At 34.5% G+C, this 10,993-nt stretch overlaps 1 pseudogene; it reads left to right on the forward strand.

Annotated features, from left to right (window-relative positions):
• Nucleotides 1–10,635: 10,635 nt before the first annotated feature.
• Nucleotides 10,636–10,754, forward strand: LOC112480674 (annotated as a pseudogene).
• The last annotated feature ends 239 nt before the right edge of the window (nucleotides 10,755–10,993 follow it).

The raw sequence follows: 10,993 nt of genomic DNA on the forward strand, positions 1-10,993 counted from the left end.
GAAGCAATCTCCTCTGGCTTCTTAGTAAAGAAAAAAGGCTGTCTAAGACTAAGATTAAAATTTAAAGTAGATATTAATGAAAATATACACATAAATATTTCCTAATACTCGATTCTCTACCTATTCTAAGAATTGTGTATACATAGAACATCTATATGCTGTCCTCTCGTATTTATCAAGATAATATTTGCTGATAAATAAAATACATGTAGGCTAATGTCTCAATTCCATTTCATATAATTTTAGTGCTGAGGAGGCAGCCAATTCAACCTACCCAAGATGAGTGTATCTGTGTTGAATAACTAAGCTGGCCTGAATGGAAAAATAATCGGTACCAGAAATAGATGTACTTTGAAAAAATTTTGTACTCCGATAATATTTCCTCTCAGTTTTATATCCTTTTCAGGAATATCAGTTGTGCTTTTAGTAAGAACCAAAAGTATAGAAACACAGAAAACATATTGCCTAGGATATACACACACATTTGGCAGAATGATATTTGTAATACTAACTTATATATTTCTCCCCTCTTCTAATGTTTCTAAATTGCTCTGTCACCTGCTCTCATTCCAGCAGCTAGATCATGAGACATGCAGTGCATCAAGGCAGTTTGGTTACAGCAGAAAGGAGAGAGTAAGAGTCAAGTTTTTAATTTTTGAATTAAAACATCAAGTACAACACAAAATTTTTTGGAAAGATAGAAGATAACTAAGAGCCAGGTTTGATCCTATCCCACTGACTATATAAAGAATAGCCACACTGGGGAGTGGTGAGGAGAAGGAAAAGGAAACATTGTTCTTAGTCTCTGGTAGATTCCTGAAAGAGGGCCAGATACACTCCCCGCTCCCCTATTTTCTATACTTACTTGCCAAATCCAAAAGATGGAAACATCCCCCACCCCAGGTGTACTTGGTGAACTTTGAGAGTGGAATGATCCTGTGCTCTTTTTCCCAGGCAGATCCTAGGAAATAAAAGTCTCCCCAATTTCTCTGTGCCGCAGCATGGTACAGAAATATCTGTGTGGGTATCTAGGCCAGCGGGACTGAGGCAGCCCTCTATAATATCCATGTGCCCTTGCAGAGCTCAAAGAGCAGCAGAAATATTTTTCTGCGTGGCAGACAGCTAAATGGTCATGGCACAGAGAGACAATAAAACTGCATCACCACCAAACCAGTATCATAAGAAATGTTAGAGGGACTTGAAGAAGGAGAAGGAGAAGAGAGAGAAGGAGAAAAGATAAAATAAGTAAATAATAAAATGGCAATACCTATATATCTATCAACAATTACTTCAGATGTAAGTGGATTAAATGCTCCAATTGAAAGATAGGGTGGCTGAATGAATAAGAAAATAAGACCCTTATATATGCTGCCTACAAGATACGCATTTCAGAATGAAAGACACACACACTAAAAGTAAAGAGATGAAAAATATACTTCATGAAAATGGAAACAAAGAAAACCTGGGGTAGCAATATTTATATTAGACAAAATAGACTGAAAACAAAGGCTATTCCAAGAGACAAAGAAGGACCCAGTGATCCCACTTCTGTTTATTTATCTAAAGAAACCCAAAACACTACAAAGGATTATGTGAAAACATATCTTCATTGCAGCATTATTTACAATAGCTAAGATATCGAGGCAAGCTAGGTATCCATTAATGTATGAATAAAGAGGTGATATATATATGTATTCCACACAATGGAATATTACTCAGCCATAAAAACAGAATGAATGCAACAACATAGGTGGACCTAGAAGGTATTGTGCTGAGTAAAATAAGTCTCTTGCCATCTGCAACAACATAGGTAGACCTAGAAGGTATTGTGCTGAGTAAAATAAGTCAGTCAAAGACAAATGCCATATAATATCACTGTCATGTGGAATCTAAAGAACAAAATAAAAGTATAAGAAACTCATAGATACAGAGAATATTTAGATGGCTGCCAGATGGGAGGAGTGCTGGGGGGTTGGGTTAAAAGGAGAAGGGATTAAGAAGTACGATTAGTAGTTACAAAATAGTCATAGGTATATAAGGTATAGCATAAGGAATATAGTCAATGATAGTGTAATAACTATGTATAGTGTCAGGTGGGTACTAGATTTATTGGGTGATCGCCTACCTCATAAGTTATATAAATGTCTGATACTATGTTGTACACCTGAAACTAATATATTGTATACCAACTGTATCTGAAAAATAGAAATATATTTTAAAATGATGGAAGAGTAAGAAACAAAAACAACTTATGTCCCATTTCTATAAATCAAATGGCATCAAAAAAAACCAATCTTAACACCCCCCAGGAGTGTCTGCTTTGCAAAACCACATAGCCTTTCCTAGAGAATGCTCTATGAAGGATTGATGTTATGAGAAATTTCAGGAATTACTGTGAAGGACTTAGAAGGGAAGGGGCCTGTTCTCTTTTTGTTAATTATCTCCCTCAACCACTCTTGTAATGCCTTCTTTTTCTTGATCATTCCATCATAATGAAGTTTTACTTCCTCTTAAAATTTTATTTATTTATTAATGTATATTTTTTTTCATAAAAAACTACTGTGCTGAAGGCAAATTAACTAACTTTTAAAGGTTTGATGAAGCAACTCTTTACTCACATTATATATTATAAATTGAATCAAAATTAGGTGAAATTAATTCTTCTTCCCTAGGTATTCTTAGGCTTAGTAAGATGAAGCATGATTAATTTTAGGGTGATTGTCTAGTTTGGTACATAAGGGATGAGTAAATTTCTGCCTAACCTATAAAATGTATCAGTTATCTATTAGGTTAGTACTGAGAGAAATACATTTTGGAAATCTCTGAGTCATGTTGTTGAAAACAATAATAATTAATCTGATTGCAAATAATTAAAATATATAAAGCCTAAATTATTTATTCAGGTTCATTGAAGAGACTTTTGTTAGTTTGACCTGTTGCTTTTTGTTATTTGGTCAGATTATTTTTGTTACTTTCAGATAAGATACTCTATGGGAAGAAGTCTACATTAAAAAAGTGCAAGAGGGATTTTTTGTGACCAATAATATATCATGTCTCATTAATCAATGGATTTCAGACTTGTTCGAATGATAATTCTTGGGCCTTACTTCCACCAAAGTCTGTTTCAGTAGGACCTGGCTAGGACGATTCCGAGAACCTGGTTTATCGTTTGGCAAATTCTCATACAGGAGTTCCTGGTATGACATTTTGAGAAACATCGATGTAGTGTCTCCTCAATAATTATTTCTCTTCTTCTGTTTGTCATCTTAGAGCTTGACCAAAAAATGTAATATATTCACATTAACTTATTTTTAAATAAGCTTTATTTTTTCAGAAAAGTTTTAGATTTACAAAAAAATAGATCAAATAGTACAGTTTCCATAAACCCTGTACCTAATTCCCCCTATTATAAACATTTTACATAAATTTGATACTTTTGTTATAACTAATGAACCAATATGGATATATTATTATTAACTGAAGCCTTTTTTTTTCCAGATTTCCTTACTCTTTACCTAATGTCCTTTTTCCATTTCCAGATCTCATCCAGGAGAGCACATTATACTTAGTTTCCATGTCTCCCTAGGTTCCTCTTGACTATCATTTTCTCAGACTTTTCTTGTTTTTGATAACTTTGGCAGTTTCGAAGACTACTAGTCAGTTATTTGCAGAATGCCCCTTCATTGGAATTTTTTCTCATGTTTTTCTCATGATTATATTGAGATTATGGGTTTTTAGGAGGTAAAGTGCAATTTCATCACATAATATCGAGGGTACATATATATTATCAACAAAATTTATCACCATTGATGGTAGGTTGCATGGGCCACTTGGCTGAGGCATTGTTTGTCAGGTTTCTCCACTGTAAAGTTACTCTTTTTTTCCCCCTTTCTATGCTCTTGGGAAGGAAGTTCACGCTTAAGGTGTGGGGAGTTATGTTCTATCACCTTCAGGGAGGAGTATCTACCTAAAATGTTTGAATTCTTCTGCACAGGATTTTGTGCCTTTTCTTCACTTATTTATTTAGTCAAGTTTTTATTTATCAGTGTGAAATGAAATATTTATTCCGTACTTTGGATTATAATTTCATACTACTTTATTTTGTTGCTCAGATTGTTCCACCTTTGGCCAGTGGGAGCTCTTTCGATTGGTCCTAGTGTCCTTTTACATACCTCCATCATTGTTTTCCTGTTTATTTTGCTGTTTGTTTTATCGATTCCTTTCTTTCTAGCACTGCAAGATGATCCTGGCTTATCCTGTATATTCCCTACCCAAGTTCTAGAACTAACCGTTTCTTCAACAAATCCCAGTTGCTTTAACTGGATAGTGGTATTAAAAACCAAAATCTGTGTGCTAGGTGCAGAATTATCTTTTTAAGAAAGAGTAATCATAAATGATGCAGAATGTTGACAAAATTGATGACATTTAAGGATAGTCTAAAACAGCAAATCTCAAAACTTTTGTCTCAGGACGCATTAAAATTATTGAGGACCTCAAGCTCTTATTTATGTGGGTTATATCTATTTATATTTACTGAATTAAAAGTAAAAGTCGAGTCATTTAAAAAATATTTAACAGTCTTTTTAAATTACATAATAGTATACCCAACACATGTTTATGTAACTATTATATTATTATAAAAAATAACCATGTTTTCAAAAACAAAAAAAATCTAGAACGATGTCATTGTTTTACATTTTGCATATCTTTCTAATGTCTGACTTAATAGAAAAAAGCTTAATTTTTCAGATATGCTTTTGTATTCAATCTGTTGTAATTTGTTGTTTTGGTTAAAGTCAGTGAAGAAAATACAGCCTCACACGGATATGTAGTTGGAATTGGGGGAACTATTTTAATAGCCTTTTCAGGTAATTTTGGACATATTATTTAGCCTATGGAAAAATCTTCCATTTCTTTATGAGAGAATGAGAATGGATAGATACATTACATCTCAGTATTATTATGAATATGGTTTTGACCTGTGTATTCCCTGAGAAGTTTTGGGAGCTTATAAGGGTCTCTAAACCATACTTTGAGAACTGTTGGTCTTAAATATACTACTTCAAGAGGGAAACTATAAAGCAGTTTACAGACTGATTCTTGTACGATTACTTACTGACTATCCATTTATTCAGTGGTCATTTTCATGGGATGATTTTTTTTTTTTTTTTTTTTTAGTTTAGTGCATTGACAGAGGAGGAATTGGCATAAACCCTGCACAGTTAGCGGTAAATGTTGGACTAAATGTCACAGTAAGGTTAAGCCAAAAAAATAAAATTGAATAATTCACAGTTTAACAATTCATCTTCACTTGGCATAATTTTCTCTTATGCCTTCTCCATTTATTTTCTTATTTGCCCATTACAAGTTGTCTTATTGTCACATTTTCAGTTTGGTTTAGGGCAGCTGTGTGACATGTCTGATGAGGGGTCACATTTTTCATGTCTTGCATTGACCATCAATCAGCCATGATAAGTGCTTGTGTGAACAATTTCCACCATGAAAACACCTTATGTGGCACTTGAGAGTGAGAAGAAAGGCCAGTTTGGCAAGAATGAGAAGACAAGAGAGCAAGCTCAGCACCAATTTTCTAAAACTGTTGCTCTGCTGGAATGATTGTGAGAGATGATGGATGACTGATATAACTCTCAAATGTCTTTTATCCCTTAGGATAATTTTGCCAATTTTCCGGAGAACTTAAATGTCCACAGATGTTTGAGATTAAACCTGCTGATTTGTAACTCAAAGGGTTTGCCAAATTGTTGGAGAATGTCACTGGAAACTGGCAACTTGACTGTAGTTTCAGCAAAAGGCTATTGAGTGTCCTGAAGATACTCTTGTAATTTGTCACCAGCATAAATGTTGAGTCTAATGATTTTTTTTAGTAGATTAAGAGTAAGAATGAGATGTTAAATGTTCCTAGAAGAGGTAACTATACAACACTGGGGAATATTTACTACAACTCCTGTCTATTGCTATTGGTATTTTTTAATTCAAGGAATTAACTAGGAGATTAGTTCAAAATTTTGTTGCATTTTACATTAACATGACTGAATACTAAGAAAGAATTTTAAAGAAACAAAAAGTTTCTTAAGAAAAATAATCACCATTTATATAAGAAAAAGGATGAAATAGATATGAGCCTAAATGAAAAGGATGCCTCTACGGTTAAAATATTGCTCTGAAATTTGTTCAAATGAAATCAGCCTCTCTGTTTCTCTCTGGTTTGCACATCTCATCTCACCTATATCATCTCCTTTTCTTAATGCTCTATCAGTGCTTTAGGCAGATTACTAAATGTTTGGTGAGAAGGAAGACTTGCCTTTGCTTCCCTTTCATGTCCTCCATTAAGCACATTAAATATTTTAACTACAGTTTAATCTTTTTATTAGGAATAAAAGTAGAAAAGCTTTATATTTAAAATTTAAAATATGAATAGTCTGAATTTCATAGTTATTTTTTAATTGTACTCTTTTCTGAAAGATTCATGTCAATTCAGTTTTTGTCTCTTTGTTGTGCTTTTAACATGTTAATAACTATGTTGACCCACAATCTTAGCCAGAATTTCTCAACTTGATTGCATATTATAATACACGGGAACTTTAAAGATGCCTGTATTCTACCCAGAGCCAAACTATTGGTATCTTTTAGAAATTTTCCCTTCTGCAGAAAGAATGAGATTTATTTTCCTTTTCACAGGCTGACTATTTCCACTTATATTTCCAAGGAAGATTTGTAGTTTTGTGAGATGTTATCATATCCTGTATTGTGCAGGTGTTAAACATTTACAGATCAACATTTCAAAGAATTGTCTAAATTTTTATGCCCAATAGCGTTTGCATATGTTTTCTCATGCCCTTGAATTATCCATGCATGCAGAAAATGCATGTGCAAACCATATGGAAAGAGATCTATGTGTCAGTTCCAAGACTTTCTTCCTGCAAGAGTCTGGGTTGCACACAAGCAAAATCATAGTTAAAGCCAACAAGGACTTGGATCAAGTTGCCTGATCAAGCCTAAGCACTGAATTTATTTTTAGAATAAAAGAGTAGATGCTAAGAGTACCTAAGTGACTCTTTCAGTTAGAACATTAGGCACAGAATCAGGAGTGTTAATTTTTTTTGGAACCATATATTAGATATCCAAATGCCTCTCCCACTTAAAAAATTATCTTAAGCAATAAAAAAAACTGCCAAAAAAAAAAACGCAAAAAACTGCAACAGAAACACAGCAGTGGTAGGTTAGTTCACTTAGTACTTTTTAATGGAAATGAGGACTTACATCCTACGAAGAAATACAGCTTGGAGTAATATGTTTGATATTCTTCATTGGTTATTTACTTTCTTGTTCGCCACAGGCCTTACCACTTCCTGTTGTGTTAAACTCTTCCCAGTACACACATTTATGTTTCCAGTCAGTCTGTCTCCTACTGGCACTTGAGTTTGTAACTACTGTAGGTGGCCAGGCTCATGGTCCTCCATAACTCCCACCCAACTCTGCCCTTATGCATTCTAAAACTAAAGTAGTTTGGCTCAAGTGACATAATATTAATTATTCTATAAAGAGACACTTTTCTTCTGTTGAGACTAGACTATAGTGCACTAATGGTTCTGCAGGAAGACCAGTTAAGAGACTTTTTTAGTAATCTGTCACCTCAGGTGAAAGATAATGACAGCTCAGACCAAAGAGATATTAGGGAAGATTGTGAGAAATGGTCAGATATTAGATATATTTTGAAACTAGAATCAACAAGTCGATACTATATGGCAATTTTCCCCAACCTTTATGGCACCAGGGACCAGTGCTCCTATGAGAATCTAATGCCTGATGATCTGAGGTGGAGCTGAAGCAGTGATGCTAGTGCTGGGGATTGGCTGCAAATACAGATGAAGTGTCACTCATTCGCCTGCCGCTCACCTCCTGCTCTGCGGCCTGGTTCCTAACAGGCCATGGACCAGTACTGATCAGCAGCATGGGGATTGGGGACCCCTGCTATATGGAATTTAAGATATGGAAATAAGTAGAAGTCAAGATAACAGCAAGAATATTGACCAAGTAACTGGAGGATAGAATTGGCATCAACTGAGATGAGAAAGCTGGTGAATAGCAGTTTTTGGTGGAAGAAACAGTTCAATTTAGACATATCGAGTTTGTAATGCCCATTAGGCGTCCAAGTTTAAATGTTGAGGAGGCAGTTGAATATACAAGTTTGAAGTTTGGGGAAGAAGTCTGGCATGATGATGCATGTTCTTCATGGTGTTTCTTTCACATTTCTTTCCTTTTCTCTGTCTGAAATCTCTATTTTAATTTATTAACACCCCTTCAGCAATATCTCATCTATAGTTAATCCATGTGGAATAATTTTTATTTCAATTACTATATTTTATATCAAAGATTTTTAAAGATACTTTTCAAATCTTCCTCTTATTTCATAATTTCAATTATTATTTTATGTAGTTAATGACTTAATACATCTTTTTAGAAATTAAATGTACTTATTTTCAGTATCCTTTCAGATTTTTCTATTTGCTCTAGTTCTTTGGAGATAGATTTTTCCTTTTATAAAATCTGATGGCTGTATTTCTGACATTGAGATTTCTCATGTTTTATAATTATCTATGAACTCATCTTCCTCGGATATTTTCTTCCTTTAAAAATCTTTGAGTGCTGTGGATAAAATAGCCTCCCCTTGAGTTAATATTGGATATACTTCTAACTGAGCTTCTGCACTTTTACTGATTCTAGTCCAATTTTTATATCAATTTATTAATCTAGGCTTTTCTTAATGCATATAGCATGAGTTTAGGCTTGCTCTCGTAAGCTGATAAACTTGGGATCTTGATTTATTAAAGAGAATTTTGTCATACATATAATTTAACTTACTTCCTAAGATATCACTGGATCTGTAACCAGATTTTTGCTGGTCTCTTTTCAGGTTTGATGCAAAATTTTCCTTGCTCATGATTCCATAAGGGACCCAGAGCAAGCTCACTTGCTTGCATGAGATCCTTAGCCTTTATGCTCAATCACTCACAGAAGTTAAAGTTCCCTGGAAAATAATGTACCCATGTGTAACACAGTTCTTGTTTGCTAAGACTGTGGATATAGAGCATATCATTCATGTACACCTTCTGAAGAAAATACTTGAGAAAATAATTATATAAACAAAACAAACAAAGCAAATGAACCAGAACAGCATCTTAAAGATAGGGGAAGATGAAGAAAGGAAACGGTGGTGAATAATAATGTACATTGTAATGGAGATAGATCTGTGTAAATGAATAATAATTGATCACTTAGGAATTAATTAAAAGACAGTAAATAAGAACTCTTAAAATAGAAGAAATAGGGGGGGAGGACTTCCAGAATTGCTTACTGAGGAACTCAGCAAATCCTCTCTACAAAAAGCAATGATAAAACTGGACAAAATTATCAAAAACAATGATTTGAGGATTTTGGAAGTTGACTAAAGGAATACAACATATTTGGAAGCATTTATTCAAGAAAAACTACTAAAACTTGGTAGTTATAGTAAGAGTCTATGGCATTTAAACTTGAGACTCCTTGCCCTCCCAGCATCATTCAGGACAAATTCAGACTTCTAAGTTATATATCTCAAGCGCCAGACATGAATATGCATGCTTCAGTGATTTTAGACTTGGTTTAAGCTGTACAATTCTTAACAAATTTCTTCTATTCCCACATCATAACATGCTCAAAAACGGAAGGTAAAATCAGTATTCAAAATTAAATTTCTATTTTGGTGGCTCCAGAAACCTGAGGATAACTAGCAAAATTCATACTTTAAATACATTTAAATATGCTATATATTTATATAGAGAGATATATAAAATATTGAAAACAATATCCCTGGAAGAATAACAGTTGATTTGGAAAAGTCAGTGAATTAATTAGCCAGTACTAATTGAATGTTTACTAATTTTCAGTATTTGTTAAGAATGATAAAGGCTACAGAAAAATTAACACTGGTTCCTAACTTGAGTAATTCTTTTCCTGCCTTCACCTGATTCACTTATGCTACTGTTGCACCCAACTAGAAGATTGGCCAGGGGGCTGGCCTCAGCATAAATTTCTAAAATGGCTTGATGTTTCACTATGTGGTATCTTCTATACTTCAAAAGGTGAGACTGGGCTTCCTCACATGGTGACAGCAATGCTTCAAGAGCTCAAGCCCCAGTGTGCAAATGCTTATCAAGCCCCTGCTCGCATTACATTGCTGATGTCTCGTTGGCAAAGCAAATCCCATAAGGGAAGGGATCTCACAAGAGTATTTTTTACAGGAAGGTGTGATTCATTGGGTTCCATTTTGGTAACAATCTACAGCGTTCCAACCTCTGGCCTCAATGATTCATTTCTTTCTCATACACAAAATACACTAGTCACCTCCTAAACACTCATAGCTTCATCCAGTCATAGCATCAATTAAGAAGCCCATGATCTCATAAACAGAATCAGGTCTGAGTATGAATGAGGCATTTTGGGTGGAGCTCCTCTTGATCCAAATACTCATGGCCTAAAAAAACAAGTTATTTGCCCTTCCATACTTAACATAGACTAGTGAATTAAGAAGAGGTAACAGCAGTAGACACTTCCATTCAAAAAGAAGAAGAAAGAGTCTACAGCCATGCTACCCTGAACAAGCCCAATCCCATTGGATCTCGGAAGCTAAGCAGGGTCAGACCTGGTTAGTACTTGGATGGGAGACCACCTAGGAAGACCAGGTGCTGTAGGTGTGAAAAATAAAAAAATAAGGGATTGTAAGCTGACAAAGTCCTTGCAATGTGTGAGGTCAACCAAGGGTTGCCTCACCTAAAAAAAATATATATATATATAGAAGTCATTGGACCATAGCAATTCTAAACGCCAGACAGGAACAAGTTATTAGGACTCTGGGGGCAGAGAATATTCCTTGATTAGTGTCCAGTTCTGCTCCTGGGGAGTCATTCTTTAAAATATTGTTCTCTGTTGCTCT

Source organism: Pteropus alecto, unplaced genomic scaffold, assembly GCF_000325575.1.
Source record: "Pteropus alecto unplaced genomic scaffold, ASM32557v1 scaffold20, whole genome shotgun sequence".
NCBI classification, from domain to species: Eukaryota; Metazoa; Chordata; class Mammalia; order Chiroptera; family Pteropodidae; genus Pteropus; species Pteropus alecto.